Source organism: Ailuropoda melanoleuca, chromosome 8 (genome assembly GCF_002007445.2).
Source record: "Ailuropoda melanoleuca isolate Jingjing chromosome 8, ASM200744v2, whole genome shotgun sequence".
NCBI lineage: Eukaryota > Metazoa > Chordata > Mammalia > Carnivora > Ursidae > Ailuropoda > Ailuropoda melanoleuca.
The window spans coordinates 20,327,831-20,342,378 of record NC_048225.1 but is presented as its reverse complement, the minus strand read 5'-3'; the positions used below and the strand labels follow the sequence as shown (position 1 = coordinate 20,342,378).

The 14,548-nt window shown below is 52.4% G+C and overlaps 1 protein-coding gene across 4 annotated transcripts in view; it reads right to left on the bottom strand.

Moving 5' to 3' along the window:
• The window catches only part of PKNOX2 (PBX/knotted 1 homeobox 2), a 315,083-nt gene that overhangs the window by 239,715 nt on the left and 60,820 nt on the right, over positions 1-14,548 (bottom strand). The window contains exon 1 of one of the 4 annotated variants that reach the window (XM_011230757.3): positions 13,534-14,401. The exons of the other annotated variants lie outside the window; for them this stretch is intronic. The gene's annotated coding sequence lies outside the window, so the exon portion shown is untranslated. Of the gene's footprint in view, positions 1-13,533; positions 14,402-14,548 lie in introns of those variants that run through there. 4 annotated transcript variants of the gene reach the window in all.

The following is a 14,548-nucleotide window of genomic DNA, read 5'->3' as shown; positions in this document are numbered from 1 at the left end:
CTTTCATTATATGCAAGTGTTCCTCTGGATTACAGAAATGGAAAAAAAAAGAGACAAAATCTGATCAATACTGGAGAAAAATAAAAGGGAGTAGGGAGAGCCTGGGATAGGAGAAAAGGGATTTCATTTTAGTAGGGTTCTCGGGAAGGGCCTCGCTGAGAGGATGACATCGGAGTGGAAACCTAGAGAAATCAAGGGAGCAAGCCAGGCAGATATGTGGGGAAAGTGTGCTCCAGGCAGTGGAGGCAGCAAGTGCAAATGCCCTGAGGTAGCAGCATGCCTGACTTGTTCCAGTCACCACAGGGAGGTCTGCGGTCAGTGTGGCTGCAGGGGATGGGTGAGGGAGACAGCCACAGGAGTTGAACTGGGGAAGTAGAGATTCAGCCATGGTAAGGACTTTGGCTTTTATTTGATTATGAATCCAAATCATTGAAGCTTTAACAGAAATGAATTTGACACTGTTCACTATGTGGTGAAGGCCAAGGACCTTGTCCATTTGTTCATTTTTACCTCCCTCCTCTCCACTGTGGACCTGCAATCTAGTTATGATTTTACTTTTATGACTTTCATTTGGGGCAGAGAAACTGAGGTCTGGCAATAATCTGTTCCTCTCTCCAGGCCTACAGCCAGACTCAAGCCTGCTCTCCATTCCAGAATGTCAGACTGGGTTCTCCCACCTCTCCCGAAGCCGCAGCTTGGTCCAGAGTCAGATTCCCTTGTATTCTTTCTTAAACCCTCCCAAGCTTCCCCTTGCCATCTCTCAATCCCTTCTTTCCAGGGCCTTTATACCTACTGTTCTCCACACCTGGGACCCTCTTCCCTCGTGTCTATCTTCATTGAGGTCCTACTGTCCCTTCAAGCCTCAGCTCAAACATCACTCCTCAGACAGACACTTCCCTACTCTTTCTAAATAAACTCTTCCTGTTAAATGCTCTCAGGGTTTCATGTTCTTCCCCCTCAGAGCTCTTATTACACTTGTATTTTCATGTTTATTTGTATGATTTTTTTTATTATTATTAAGGCCTCTCTACTCCATCCAACTGTAAACTCTATCAGGATAGAGGCTATGTCCGGTTTTGCTCAGCTTTCTATTCCAGGCACCAAAACAGTGCCTGGCACACATTTAAGGCATCCAGGAAATACTTGAAGAATAACTGAATGTCCTGGGCCTTCTGTTTATTAAGCACCCTGGGGGCACGAGGTGGGACAGGCCCAAGGCTCTTTAGAGGGCCCCATGGGTGTGGCCAGAGCCCTAAGTCTCGTGGAGCGGGGCGGAGGCTGGAAGAGGAAGGACCCAAGCCTGCAGAGCCCCGGATGCTGCACAGGTTACCTCATTCCATTGTCACGGTCATCACTAGGGTGGAGAATTACTCTTGCATCTGATGGCTAAGAGAACTGAGGCGCAGGAAGGAAATGTGTTTCTAGAAGTGTGTCTGTGGTCAAACCTAGTCCTTCCGATTCCAAGGTTTATGCTCTTTCTCTGCCCCAGCCGCCCTGACCTGGGCAGTTTCAGATTCAGCTCTGCCACTGGTTTTCTGTGTGACCTTAGGCAAGCTTCTGCCCCTCTCTGAGCTTCAATCCTCCATATGTAAAATACAGAGGTGTTAATAGATGCCCTTTCCAGTTCTGAGATTTCATGACTTAAGATTCTATGCTTCTAATTTCGTAGAATTGAAACAATGGGTACTAAGGTACTTAGTTCAGTGCCAAGCACACAGCAGACACTTCATAAATGTTCATTTCCTCCCTCCCTTCTTTCCTTCTCCTGTGCCTCCAATTCCCTGTTTCATTGACTCTCTGCTTCATGGCCCTCCTTGAGATCACCTGTGGGGTCCTGGTTCTCCCAGGAAAAACACAGCACTGCCTCCCCTGCCTTCAGGGAAACCAAGCCAGACTCTGACATCGATGTCTCCAGCCTGCGGTGTCCTCAGATGGCCATTCTAGCTGTGCTCCCCAGAGAAGCCCATGGTCTTCCTGCACCCCACTCCCTCCTGCTTCCTAAAAGGGTACTTTGGCCTCCGTGATATCCAGCACTGTGGGGGAGAGAGAAGGAAGTGACAGGAAAGGAACTCATGCACACTGAGTACTTTCTAGAGGCCAGGGACTAGACCAGGCTCTCTGCTGTGTGGTCTCATTTAATCCCCCACAAAGGGCCATTGTTTTCCTCACTTCACAAAAGGGAAGAAACTAAGGCTCAAGGAGGTTAGGAAATTGTCCAAGATAATACATCCAGCAGGCAGCAAAAGCTGGGCTGTAACTCTTACCTGTTTGACCCTGAAGTAAATCCCTTTTGCCAGCCCCAGGGGAGGACTAAACCTCACCCAAGGAGCCACTCGGCACCATCAGCTATTCCCCTGAAAGCATCTTTCCTTTTTGTACTTATGTAACTGGATTTACAGCCCTAGCAACTTAAGTCCATTCATCTCTCTGGCCACCCCCTCCTCTCTCTCTTCCCAACCCCCTCCAAAGTACCAGACTGCAAAACTCTCACAAATTGTCCCCAGTGCTTCTGAAAGAATGACATGGCTTTACCAATGCACCAAGGAAATAATGTGAAGAAGTTGACCCCATCCCCTGTAGAGAAAGGGGGTCAGATCTTCCAAAAAATACCCTCTCCCCAGCTGGTGCTGAGAAAGAAGGGTCCGTCTTTCCTCCCCACCTCACAGCTGCTACCCATGAGGATTTTCCAGAAATCAGACTCAGGTAAGCCATCAATGTGAACATCACCAGGTATCCCCAGATACTATCAACCTAGCCAGGACTTCAGGAAGAATAGGGAAGGGATGCCTGTTGTGATTTTCTAAAGGCGTCTCCTGAAAGCTATGCCCTTAAGGAGCATGATAGTGGCTCCCGGGCTAGGGGGTGTGTGGGAACGGCACCCCCTCTGCTCTGTGACACAGCCTGAATGGGGAACTCAGATGGGAGCAAAGCTCCCTGGCAGGATTTTTCTGGTGCCCACTGTCTTCCTGTCACCTTGTTTTGCCCTTGCCAGGGACAGAAAATGAGCCCCCAGGGATGGAGGGCTTGGTCAATTCTTTGCCTAGAAAGGGCCTCATCTGAGAGACGAAACAAGGCTGCCCTCCAAGACCCCCAGTGTAGGTTACACTCCCTGTTTACGCTCTTGTGGTTGCCCAGACTTCTCTATGGCTCTTCCCATGGTTTCAGTAATCACCTCCAGAACTCCAATGCCCACCTCCCCCATGTGGACTGGTCTAGTTCACGGCTGTATCCCTTTGCAGGGTCTAGCAGGTAGAAGGTGCTCAATAAAAATCTATGAGATGAAGCTCTGGTTTGGGCTGATAGGACCTGGCAGAGGCCAACCCCCCGACACCAGCCCCTAGATGGCCCCTGCACTGGGTTAGATGAGGAAGCGTAAGTAAGAACAGCCAATGACACACAGTAGGCACGGAATTCAGGTTTGTCAACCCTCTGCCAGACTCTGGAAACCACCCAAGAGGGAACGGTTCATGCTGTAGCCATGGGGTAGCGTGGCAGGCCATCCTGCCCACTTCTGATTACTTAGACACGGTTGTCATCACTCTGTGAGTGAGTCTAAGAGGAGGTGTGTATTTGCGTGAATGCTTCACTTTAAACTAATAAGAAACACAGAATCTTTGCCAAGCAATTTTCTCCCACATATTACATGTGAGGCACTGTGTAGGCTCTTTCATTTATGTTTATACAACGGGCATAACACATCCACATACATTAACTCATCTGGTCCTCTCCACAGCCCTGCCAGGATGCATTATCATCACCGCTTTGCTGATGAGGAAAGTGGGGCCAGCTTTTAAGGTCACACAGTAAACATGGCTGAGTCAAGGCTCAAACCCAGCCTTTGGCTTGTTCTACACTGTCCTGCCTCAGTCACCCTTCCTGGCACACCACAATCGCATGACCCATGACCTACCCGGACCAGAGCCCTTGATCTTACATTGAACTATGCATGCGCTGGAGCAGGGGGGCTGGGGTGGGAGGGAGATGGAGAAAGAAAGCAGCCAGGAATCCAGCAACTACCCCGGAAACATGTAACTCCCTAGAGCAGGCAGCACGCTGGGCTAGAAAGATTGCTGATTCAGAACGACATCGAACCTCTCTGAATTCTCTCTCTTAACCCACTCTGAGGCTTTCTTTCTTTCTCAGGTCCATGGTGATGATGAGATAAAGAGGTGAGAGCTCCCAGCACATGGTGAAGGAGCCCCCAGTCTGTGGTCTTGCACAGCTACCCCAAAATCACAGGGTTTAGGAAAAATCCCTCTCCTTCCTTGGTCTACAAGCTAGCTGTGCCAGCCCATCTCCTTCCTCCCTGCAAGGGTCCAGTTCCGCCATGCTCAGGCAGGGATGCCAGCACCACGATTCTGTGTAAAGGAATGCCAGGGAAGTTCCCTTCTTCCCTGCCAGAAGCTAATGGCACTCCCCAGAATACAGCCTGGGAACGAAGTTCTCCTTCCATCTCCCCTTCCAAAGCCAGTGGAGATGACTTTGAAAAGTATTCCAGGAGACCAGAAGTCCAGCTTGGAAAGCGGCCTTCCTAGCAATCTGGAAGTCAGCAGGAGGTAGCCGTCCCCATCTCATTGCCACTAAGACGCTCTAGTGTACTGGGGTGCCTTACCAATAAGAGCTAAGCCAGTGCAAGGAACAAGTCACTTTCCCCGGGATCAGCCTCCAGGGAAGGCTGGGGGAATCCCATCCAGCTCCTTGGCTTCCCTCCAGATCAAACACAAGTGAGGAGTGCCCCAGGGGACTACTGCCCCACTGTGAGTCTGGCTCTCTCCTCCAACAGCTGGGAGAGGGGCTCCCGACGTGGCAGCAGGGCAAGACCATCACTATACACAGGCCACAGGAGAGCAGCAGACCTCAGCTCCCATATCACTGGGCTCTCCTGCTTGATTTCTGTTCCTGTGGTCCCCCTGGAGACTGGAGAACTCAGAGGACCCACCAGCAGGAGCTCTTCCACCCCCCACATCCAAACTGGTGAGGCCCAACTGCTGTTATATCTACATCTTTCCATCCCCCTCACCTAATCAGAGTTAGACAGGTCCTACCAATAAAAGGCTAAATGTCCCTTGGTGTCCCACCACCTTCTCCAGACACATGGTGCCCAGGGGTCTGGATCACACATTTTAGCATTTATAGCCCATAGAGTCATATATAGCAGACCCAGAAGGGGCCTTAAAGACAATCTCGTGTGACTTCCTCATTGTATAAAACGAGATGCTAAGAGCCAAAGATGTTAAGAGACATGTCAAAGGTCACACAGCTTATCTCCAGCCTGACGTGAATTTGTCTGGGCTCTGAAGTAAGATCGTATAGCTCCTAGAAAAAAAGGCCTTGACTCCAATGCAGCATGCTACTGGGCATTCATTAAATAGTGGGCTCAGGCCATGCTTGCTGATGGACAGATGAATCACCAGGGAGGGCTCAGGAGTGAGAACAAGCACCTGTCACCACAGGGCCCTGGGTATACCCAGGAGCTTCTCCGGGCCTCTCTCGGCCTCTGATCTGGAACTAGAACCACAATCCTCACAGAGCATGGCCTCACCTGAGAAAGGGCAGGAACAATCCTGTACTCCCAAGGCTTCACACAGACCTGGGTACAGAGTACCATTCAGTGCCAATGGGCTGTCAGAACGAAAACAGATGAACCTCTGGGGGCGGGGCTCACTCCCCCCCTGTTCTACCACAGACCCACAGTGCTTCCCTGGAATCAGGGAGACTATGCCCACCCCACACCTAAACAGAGTTAGCAGGCCCTACCACTAATGGGCCCAATGTCTCTTGGTGTTTTTCAGAATTGCAAGTCAGAGGATCATGGGTGTGAGCCTCCATTCTCCTCACCCCAGGCTCCCGGGGGGCTTACAGCTTGGGCTGCACTGCAGCTCTGCCACCCCCACACTGCCATTACTACACCTCTCCCCCCAAACCTACCTCCACCCCTTGTGCTGGCCAGCCTGGCCCCACCTGTAACTGAAGGCTTGTGGAAGTAAAAATACAGATCCACTTCTAGGTGTTCATTTCCATAACAGCTGGTAGCTCTCCCCAGAGTTGGTCAAACAAAGGTATGGGTAATGGAGAAGATGGGTTCTACTGGTTCCTTTAAAGAGATTCTCAGGAGAGGAATAGGTGGAGCTTGGGGCCAAGCAGCTCTCAGAGCTCAGCAAGGCACCTGCTTTGTCTCTGAAAGACTAAAGAAAGGAGCGTTGTTGTAAAAGGTAGACCTGGGTCACCCTGTTTAATGTGAACAGGTGGAGACATCCACCATCCCTTCTTGGATTCCCCACTATAGCCACTCTCTGAGCCCCAGCTCCTCTCACCTGTCAAATGACATAACAATGCCCATTCCACCTGTTTCACAAAGTTGAGAGGATTAAATGAGAGAATGCCTGAGGATGGGCTTTATTAGGAAAGAAAATTAATGTGCACCATGAGCTCACCATGTGCCCAGCACTTCCAGATACTCTGTTCCAGAGTTTTCATTGCACTCCTATGTGCTCTGGATTATTGTTATCTTAACAATATCTCCAAGAAAACTGAGGCTCAGAGAGCTTAAGTGAGGTACCCAAGGACACACAGCTCAGTAGTAAAAGAACCAGGGTCAGAACCCAGAATCTGAATCCAAAGCTTGTGTTCCTTCTCCCAACACCACACCGTCTCAACAAAAGAAACAAACGGCGCCCTTGATGAAGAGGCCAGTTGGTCTTCAGACTGAAAACCTGCCTTCATGGAGCCAACCACTATTGCTAGGACCCATCCATTTGTCCCAGGGAGGCCATCAGGCAAGTCAATCCAACCCCCTCTACTGTCTTGAGACCCAACAACACAAGGGCAACCCAGGGCCCAAGCCCTCCCGGTGTGCACCTTTGCCGCTATGCGGTGTCACCACGCTGGCCTGGTGGTGGCAGTGGTGGTTTCAATGACCGCCTAGTCACGAAGCAATCCGGTTGGGAGGAAACAGAGAATCACGGAACTTTGGGCTGAGAGGGACCTCTGAGAGCAAGGTCAAGCTCCTCATTGGATAAGTGAGGAAACTGACACCCAGAGGTCAGCCACTTGTTGAAGGTCACACAGCCAGGCAGGGGCCAGGTCTACAGCAGAATCCACTATCCTCCAACTCCCAGTTCAAACTGTTATTCTTGCCACCACCCCAACCACTCTAACGTGGGTCAGCTTCATGGCCCTGAGAGGCCCAGGAGTGGGCCTATGATCTCTGCTCTCTTTGCTTAGGAAAAGCAGGGATGGTGGGCAAGAGAGTTGTGCTGTAGTCAGGAATGGAATTAGTTGGTTTGCTTCATGCACTGAGTCATTAGCCTAAGTTCTATCCATTGAGAAGCTGACAGGAGACGTCCTCTCAGAAATCCCTCAGTTGCCAACCCAGGGAGGCGTAGGTGGTACTCTGGAGGCAGTGGTGGCCCCCTTGACCCCCTGACATGCTAGGGAGGGGCTGACCTCCGCACTCTAGTTCAGGTTGGCCCCCAGCAATCCCTATGAGCCCTGTGACTTGTAGAGTCCTGAGTTCCACTCCTTCCCCTCAGCCCTGCTTGGCCAGTGCTCACCCCCACCCCTGCGCTGACCCTGCTGAGAGCTCACTTCCATGCTGTCCTCATTACTCAGCAGCATCCCATCCCACTCGTGCTTCCTTTGCTGTAACAGTTGACTCGTGCCCGTTTTCACAGCATCTCCGAGCATCTGCGCGTCATCTCTAGGTTGAGTTTGTCCACCCGCAAACTGCACGCTGTCTGAGGACAGGGTCTGTGTGTCCACTTCTACCATAGCCCTGGCCGGGGTCAGTACGCAGAGGGCAGCACCAGGCCACAGTGTGACTGGCTGTCGGTTCAACAGTTGCTGACGGCACCAGTGACCTGTGAGAGGTCCCAGGCCACATCCCCCGGGGAAGCAAAAAAGAAGAGTAATCCACCAACTGGATCCCCCATCAAGGTGGGAAAGGAGCCTGACTGAGCCTCTGCTGTATGCCAGACACTGCGAGGTACTTTACAAGCGCTCTCTCCACAATTCTTGGAGTTTTATACTTTTATTTCTCCTTTTACAGGAGGAAAGGTTAGATCAAAAATGTTAAGCCATGTGTCTAAATTCTTACAATTAGAAACTAATAGAGCTAGGCTCTCGGGGCAGTTTTATCTGAGGCTAAGCCCCTCTCCACAGCTGGCAAGCTCCTAGAAGACAGGGACTTCGTGGTTACATGTTTTTGTCCTGTCTGGTTTTGCTGCTTGTAGCCTCAATGCCTAGAACTGTACCAGGCACACATACAGGAGACATGCTCTAACTATGTGCTGGACGAAGGAACAAAGGAATGAATGAAGACCATGCCGCCTCTCCCTGGCAGGACAGGAAAAGGGCTTGTGAAGTCAGGTTCCTAGGCTCAATTTCCAGGAATCTTGGACAACGATTTGTTCCTTCTCTCCAACCAGAAAAGTACCCAATATATTAAAGTTCCTCCAAAGGCCACGTGGAGGATGGGTGGGTTTACTAGGCCTGAGATAGGACAGGGAGTGGAAGCATGAGCTGAACACAAAAGACTAGCTCCTAATGAGGTGGGGGAACTTAAAAGTGTTCTGGGTGCTCCATGATCTGCTGATTCTGAGGCCACTCTCTGGCCCAGGTGGATCTGGCCTCTCCCAAGGAGGGGGGGCGATGTCCCTCATCCCCCACTGGGTAATGCCCCCCCCCCCGCCCCGGCCTTGCCTGAGCTGTACTGAAACTGGCCACATTCCTATTAAGCAGAGAACATAGCAGTTCCACCACCCACTCCAGCCCCATCCGAACCCTCAAAAGATCCTTCTCCGGGCCCCAGGGCCAGCTGCTTTTCTCCACATTCCAGCCAAAAATAATATGAGAACGAAGCTGTTTGGTGGAGACTTAATCTAATCTTCATTGCTTCAGTTTTAAAATATCCTGCCTGGTTTAGGGTTTCTTATTACACACAGGGATGTGTTTTTAGTGAGATAGGTCTTAGCAGAAACGGCCTTCTTGTAATTAGAAACCCAGTCAGGCAGGGCCTGCGGTGAGGCATCCAAGCCAAACAGCAGATCCCCCTGAAGACAGCACGTTTGCAGCAGCCAGTGCTTCCCCAGCTGCCCAAGGGCTTGCTTCTCCCTTACTCCTGGGGGATCTGGAAGGAGGAAAAAGCTCGAGCTCTGGGAGAAGGACTGTGCCTTCCAACTCGTATGCATTCCCTTAGCAAAACTATTGCTCCTTCTACCCCCACCCTGCGTCTCCCCACTCCCACCCCCAATCAGAACGGAGACTAAGTTGTTGCTCAAGCCCTCTGGAGGAGGATATGTGGAGGAAAAAATTACTCTAAGATGTCCCCATGGACGAGGGAGAATTAAAGGCAAGCATTCCACTGGAGCCACGTCTCCAGTATCAGGGCTAGCATTGAAATATCAGGCATGGGAACAGGAGGAGACTCCAAGTGCAGATACACTTTTGTATAAGTGCTGGGTGTAACTTCTTGGGCTTTCTGGCCCAGAATCTGCTTTGATCTGCCAGCATGGAGACTGCTAAGTGAGGTTCAAGCTGCGGCTAGCTCCGGACCAGCGCCCATCCCCCCAGCCCGACCAGATGTCACACACCAGTCCAGGCTCAGGCCTCTTCTTTCCGTGGGCACAAAGGGAAGGGGCTGAATTTCTGATAAGTCAGATTCTCAGATCCGGTGTTTATCGGATGCTTGGAAGCTCTTCCATGTAGCACCACCGGGGAGAAGCACCACGGGTTCCCCCAACTTAACTGCCCCCTGTGATAAAGTGCAGGTAGATTTGGGGATCACAGTGGGGTTTTCAAATTCTAGGATGTAAAGAAAGGCAAGGGTTCAGCCCCTTCGCCCTGGAGTCTCAGAACTCCTGAGAGTTGTGGGGAAAGGCTCTGGATCAGGCAGGGAAAGAAAACACAGGGAAGAATGTGACTCTGTTGCTCAGAAGCCTCTCTTCGTTTCCTTTATTATTTAGAGCACACCCAGTGCGGGAGTCAGGGAGTCAGGCAAGATTTGCCCCTGGTAGCCTAATGAGGGATTTCTGCGATACATTCCACTTTACAGATGAAGAAACCGAGATCCAGAAGCTAGGTGACCCGGTGGAGTCATGTAGCCAGGCAGTAACAGAGCATAAAACCGCCAGGCCCCCCAATTTCAGCTTAAACACTAGCTCAGCATGCTGACCTGCCAACCTTGATTATCTCCTTCCTCCCTTTCCCACCAGGTATTAGATTTAATTAAATTAGCAGATCCCCATTGCAACAACTCTGGCCATGCAGCCTGGCCAGAACCCAGCCAGGGCAGCTACTCCTAAATTCTGCTTCTCAATAGAATTCAATCTTCAATAAGTCACAGATCGCACGTGAAGTGTTTTTATACAAAGCATGGTGTGTTGGCTAGAACCAAGGCTGACGGTGGCTCATGATGATTTCATTCTCCGTATAACTTCCTCTGCTTTTCCTCTGTGGCATCGCTTCACCCTCTCCATACTCTGATCTGCATTTTGTTTGATCCAGACACTTGGCTTCACATGCCGTCACCTCCAGCAATTGCATCACACGTTTATATGTATCTTACAGCACCACAGTCCTTGTGCCACACAGCATAGGAAAAAGGAAAACTTATAACAGCATTTCTCACCTTCCTCGAACTAATTTAGAAAATGTGCTTTAAATTAAATAAATCAGGAACAAAAGTCTGAAATTGGAGATAGAATTTCGGGGGGGCATTAAATAAATAGCAAGGAAATCTTGCAACATGTTGGAAGCCTATAAATTTTATAGGTTGTTTCTTTAATAAAAACAAATTCAATTGCTAACAACACAGTATTATTAAGCCGCTAACATTTAAAAATCTAATTTGGCCTGCTCTGCTGCTGTTTATGTTGCATTCACCCAGGGTAAGGAAGTCAGGTTGATGGGTTTGGTTTGGTTTCTAAACCAGGCTAATAGAGCCCCCTTTAAAACCCAGCCTTTTGCTTTCTAGGCATGCCTTGGTCCTTAATGAGTTACAGTCCCAGGTTGAAGATGGACATGGCAGACAGAAATCTAACACACGCTCTGGTGCACCCATAAACATCAAGGCCAAGGGAGAGGAGGTATGTTTCCAGTTAAGTTAAAACTCCATGAATTCAGGATTCTCCACTCACAAGACAGTAATTCTCCCTATTTCATCACTAACTTACTTCAAATGTGTTTATTCAATTTATTGCTACTGAACTTCCAGGCAACTGGTGTAGAGTTAATGAAACCCAGCTTGGAGGAGCTTTGAGCTTTGAACAACTAACCACAGTTTAAATGGTTATGACATGCGGTCAAAGCCACAGCCCAGCCCCACTGCAGTTTCTGTGTTAGGACCTAGTCAAAAACCTTGTCCTCTCACCTTTTGTGCCAAATAGATTGAAAAAGGGGAAAGCGCTGAAAAATAGCCTTCCATGTTTCTTCTCAAGGTTCCCAGCCTTTCTCCCTGACATTTTAACACATCTGTCTTACTAAATGCAAGGCAAAGCCCCTCCCCCACCAGGCCCCAAGTAAATATTTTAGTTGCAGTTTGAATTGGCAGCCAGTTGAAATCCTGAAATCCAGTTTGAGTTTAATTGAACAGGGTCAGGCCTACATAAAGCAGTGTTGAGACAGGGTGTAAGGAGGAGGCACCAGGCGGCACTTAAAGTCAGACTCAGTGGAAGTCCGAAAGGCAGTATCAGAAGGCACAGGTGATCCTGGACTGGAAAAGAAGTAAACTCGACTTTCTGAATTACTTGGACATTGATTTTTTATTAATCCTCATAGTCACATGGCGTCCTCTGCAAGCTCTGTCCATGTGGGAACTCCAGGAGCCTCCCTCTTTTTAAACAGGCCCATTTTGGAAGAGTAAAGGGGAGGTACTGGCCTTGCCATGGCCACACAATAAAAGCCCCTTTTGAAAGCAGCACTTTCATTAACTTAAAGCAATCTATAGACTTAAAAGCACGGAGCAGTAAACTCCCAGAAAGGATCATAAAACAGCCAGTCTTAAGTTGGGTACACTTCAGTGCAATTTGCACGAGGCATTTTACTGTGAGCGGTGGCCGGGCCCATCTCCCTCCAGTAACCCCCTGCCCCTTATTCTGAGCAGCTTCTCTTTCTCTGGGCTTTCATGCTTTTTGCGCTCACAAAGGGGAGGCGGTGACTAGGGAGTCTCCGTGGGGTCATGGCTCCCTCCCGCCCTCAGGCTCACGGCGGGAGAGCTCACGAATTCCAAGCCTGCAAAAAAACAGCCTTGGAGCTTCGCTGCTCGCCAGGCAGTCGCGAGGCCCTAGGCTGCTGCGGCCACTCGTGGGTCACGGGTCTTCTGAGTCCCAGAAGCGCCTTCTGGCTGCCTGAGTGAGGAGCACGAAGGGTGCTGAAGGCTGGGTCGTGGGCTCAAAAATTGCAGAAAGGAAATCTCAGATCTTCCTCTTGTACAGCCCCTTACACACTTCGCTTCCCTAGTTGGCCAGAGGGATAACATCCCTCCCCCCGGGGTCAGGACTTCTCTCCCACCGCTGGAGGTAGGCCCGAGCCATGGGGGTAGAGAGTAGGGTTGCAGGGTGCAGCTCGAGTGGGAGATCGTAAGTCCAGACACAGGAGACCCCTTCCCTTTCCCTAAGGCCTGGAGGCCTCTGGAAGGCCGGAACGGCAGGGTAAGCGAGAAGGCTAGCAGCCAGGGCTTTGCGTGATATATCGTGTGTTTGAACACCATCATTTCCTCAGCTTTGCGGGTGTGTGGGGGGGTCGCCTAGATCTGCCTAAAATGTGAAGCTTCTGGCTTCCACCAGTTGGAAAGCACTCGAAATCCAAGAAGTCAACACGCTGGAGAAGTCCCGAGACAAGTGGGGTGAGGGTAGAAGACCCAGAGCGCCCCCGTTTCCCAGGCTGAACACAGGCGGCCCCGCATGTGGGCTTGCCGGCCGGGCGGGGAGAATGAAGCGCAGGCAGCGCCTACGGGTCTAGAGCCCGCGGCTCGGGCCAGGACGCCGGAGTCGAGCCCGTCCTGCCCTCGGCCGCAGCCCGGACTCCCCCGGCACGATGCGGCACCTCTCAGCTAGCGCCCCCCGCGCAGGCCGCGGTCCCTGCGGGCCACCCGCACCCGCCCGCCGCGCTGCGCCCGCAGCCCCCCAAGCGGCTTCCGGAGCCCGCAGAGCCGCCAGGGTCGGTCCTCGGATCCACTCCGAGCCCTGCGAGGCTGCCCTGTCGCTTCACCCCGAACGTCCCTTCGATTTGTCCGCTTCCCGAATCTTTCTCCTAGGACCGGGTCCTGCGCGCCTCAAGTACTCTGCTCCAGATCCGCCTGCGGGGAGCAGCAGCAGAAATTCGGGGCTCGCCTGCCATGGCCTGGATCAACTACTTTCATCGCCTACCTAAACGTTTTTCCACCCACGGAGCATGGGGACCCGCCCGTACGACCCTCCCCAAATTCCAATAGCCTCAATCCCAATAAAAAAGCCGCGATCCCGTGGCAAAATACTAAAAACGCCACCCGTTCTGCCAGTCCAGCCTCAGATGTAACCCCAGGCCCCCAACTCCTACCTCAAGCCCCCCTGCTCTGGCCGGAGGTGTAGATCCGATCCCTAAGCTACTCAGCAGCCCTTCAGTCCCGCTTCTGAAAACAGCCTGAATCCTACAACCCAAACTCTAGCGTGGCCCTGAAGCCCAGCCCTAATTCAGGGCTGCTGCACCACCACCAGCCACCCCCCGCCCCACTGCCATTCCTAGCCCATGTCCCCACCGCCCAGGAACCTTGGGCTCTCTCGTCCAGAGCCCCCGGAAAGGACCGCCCGCTTCGCTCGTTTCTTCCTCGGGTTCGGGAGTCAGGAGAGCCCCGCTCGCCCAACCCGAAAGAAACGCAAACTTTGCGCGGCAGACTCGGGACTCTGCCCCATCCCCCTCAGCTCACGGCTCTTGGGCGCTTTGAGTCCCCCCTTTTACGAACTCCTGTTCTAGTTCTCAGGCCAGGAGGGCTCCCTATTCCCAAACCTCGCCCTGGGCCCCTACCTCCCCGACCTCGCCAAAGACTCGCAACAATCCGCGGAAAGCCAGTTACCCTACAAATCGCTCCTCCCGGGGCGAGGGTCCCTGAGCGTGGCCCCTGGGAGCCCGGCTGCCCTGACCCACAGCTCGAGTTCCGCTGTCCCCATCGATCCGCCTGGAAAACACCACTCGCCCTGGCTCCCCAGGCCGGGCTGGACGCGGCCGCGGCTCCTCCACTCCGGTCACCCGACCCGAGGCTGGGACTGCTCCGGCTCGCAGCCGCCCGAAGGCAGCTCCAGGCCGGTGGCGCCGAGCAAGCGCCGGTCCAAACGGCGCCCGAAGCCGGCAGTTGCCGAACGTGGAGCCAGCCCGCAGTTCCCAGCCTCGCCCGCGGAGCGCCGGTCCCTACTCTCGGGCCCCCCGGCTCTCGCGGCGCACCGCTCCCCGCCCGCCCGCTACGGTGTCTCAGGCCCGCGGCCGTCCGAGTCCGCAGCCCCGCTCCTCGCACCAGCGGACAATGCGCGCCCGGCCACGGGCCCGAGCCGGGCTAGGCGGCGGCGGCGGCGGCGGGGCT